Source organism: Cupressus sempervirens, chromosome 8 (genome assembly GCF_028749045.1).
Source record: "Cupressus sempervirens isolate cs-2001-9-10 chromosome 8, ASM2874904v1, whole genome shotgun sequence".
Lineage (NCBI taxonomy): Eukaryota > Viridiplantae > Streptophyta > Pinopsida > Cupressales > Cupressaceae > Cupressus > Cupressus sempervirens.
In genome coordinates, this window is record NC_143125.1 from 363,274,907 (window position 1) to 363,277,533 (window position 2,627).

The 2,627-nt window shown below is 34.2% G+C and overlaps 1 pseudogene; it reads right to left on the reverse strand.

Moving 5' to 3' along the window:
• Positions 1-680: 680 nt before the first annotated feature.
• Positions 681-1,855, reverse strand: LOC149542834 (1,4-alpha-glucan-branching enzyme 2-2, chloroplastic/amyloplastic pseudogene; annotated as a pseudogene).
• Between the last annotated feature and the right edge of the window lie 772 nt (positions 1,856-2,627).

Here is a 2,627-nt window from a genome sequence, read left to right on the forward strand (position 1 = left end):
TCTTTTTCACATGTGAAAGACTTTGAAACATTAAGATTTTCTTTTGTGGTCTCTATAACTTCACTAACTGCGGGCTGATAAATATAGCTCTAGATTTGGGTATTAAAATTTTGCACCTAAAATCTCATGTCCATCCTTCTCCATGACCTCGAGAAACAGAGGAATCTTCCTTAGTATACTAATATCATGCAAAGTGCATGTTTCTTAGCACCCCGCAGACATTATTCCATGATTCCTCCACTGGTGGCTTCATAGAATTGTCTAATGCATTTGTATAATGTGTATTGTGTATGAATAGAGCATAATCCTCTTCATGTGGTCATGGGTCTCCTGCAAGCTTGTATTAGCATTTGGTTAGACATATCAACCATATCTTTTTAATCATCTGACTCTTGTATTGTGCATCATCAATGCTATGAACTTCGGGCTTGGGTTCATTACTCCATTGGTGGCTTGTACTATTCCTTGTCAACCCAGGGACATCTATCATGATTTTCCCATCTATTATTAGCTTCATCCATGCTCTAATCAGGTTCATTGTATATCTTACAATAGTGATATGACCCATCTTTCACTACTTTCTCATTTCGAGTTTTTCATACTAGTGAACACTTGCACCAGAAATTGATACTGATCAACCAAATATTGAAGATGTTCGACAAGAATTTTCAAGTTTCTATCTATGAAGAGAAATAATTCATCATAACCTTGCAAATTGACACCTCCCAATGGTCATAGTCGAAAAGCCTTGAATCCCACACCCAATGATATCCTCGAGACCCAAAATGAAAATAATGAGAATCTGTTCCATCAAGCATGTTCAATCCATCCAAGACATTGTTTGAAGCATGACGAATGCTAGCATAGTAAGCATGTTCTTGAATGACCATAAGTTGAATAACATTTTAGCCTAGGCTCTTTACACGTGGTAGCATATCATCTCTAAATTCTACATATGTGTTGATTTTGGGTTCCATACTGCTCATGCCGACATGTTCTTCATAAATTCACATAGATTTACATTGCTTTGGTCGAGGATTCTTAAATTGATATATTTCCTTGGGTGACAGATCGTAGAATATTTGCATTCTAGGGAATCTCACCCAGAGCCTGGACAACAAACTTAATCTATGTAGGAATTGCATCCTTCAAACTAGAGGGAGTATCCATGTGTATCTTCACACAAGATCCATGGGCAATTGGTGGAGATTCATCTATATTTTTTGGTGGAGATCCATCTACGAATAAATCCCATCTTCTCATAACCCCTAGAAAAATTTTCCAATCCTCCTTCATATTTGTCAATCAACTCTCTTATTTTCTTATACTGTAAATATCGATACTCAAGATGTTCACAATATTTATTCAACAATGGGTCTATTTGATATATATATATATATATATATATATATATATATATATATATATATATATATATATATATATATATATATATATATATATATATATATATATATATATATATATATATTTGGCCACTCCCAAATGGGGCCATAACTCTAGATAGATTATTAGTCTCTCCTTCATTTTGTATTGACTTGGTAGTTTCTTCTTTGATGTCCTCAATTAGCTCACTATCGGTCTTTGTATCATGTGATGCATTATTAGAAAGTGGTATAGAGTTGTCACTCTTAACAATAGGCACAATAACTTTCTTTAAAGAACCAAATAAATCAATTATTGTTGACATTGGAGAAGTCTTTGATGAAGAAGCTTGTCCAACAATCACCCTCCCTTCGCTTACAATTAGACAACTCGAGATTCCAAAAATTGGCTTTGAACAAGAAATCTTTGAAGAAGAGATATGCTTCATCACTCTATTGTTCGCATCATGTAATCATATAACATTATCCATATTTCTATTTTAAAGGTGTCTTTGTGCTCATTATTAAGCATTGTCCTCAATTTCAATAAATTCAGCACTGAATTGTTACTATTTTTATTACACTAGTAGTAAATTGTTCAACAAAGTAACATGACTTCCATGTCTCATAGATCATTCTTCTCAACCTATCAATCACCATACTTAGATCCAATTCCAGTGAAGGATCTCAAGAATAACTCCTCACACCATCTCTATCACTGCATCATCTATATGAAGAATCTTCTTTGATTTCTTATGAATGCCTGGTAACTATAATTCTGAATCCTCCTTCTGCTGAAAAAGATCATTAATAGTAACACATTATCTTCACCGTGTTAGGATCTATAACCTACCCAATATGAAGAGACTTTTATAAACAACACACTCGGCTTAGAGCAAGAAGGCAGTAGCAGGGAGACTCGACAAAGATAGCTTATTCTAGGGAGAACTTAGACCTAGATCCAAACAAGACCAAAACCTAACTGAGACATTAAATTTTTTAAAATCTTCCACTTTGACAACATATGTGTAAGACTAAAAGTGGGGAAACATTAACCAATATAGGTTGTTTGACTTTTGAATGAATTGTACTATCTTCATTTTGAATCTCAACTTTAGTCTCGAGTCCTTCTATTTATGGCTCAGGTTCTTTAGACTTAGTTTGCACTAACTTGGTAGAATTTGAATGTGACTCAGGTCTCTGTGACCCAATTTGCACTTCTTGCAACTCAATAACTATTGG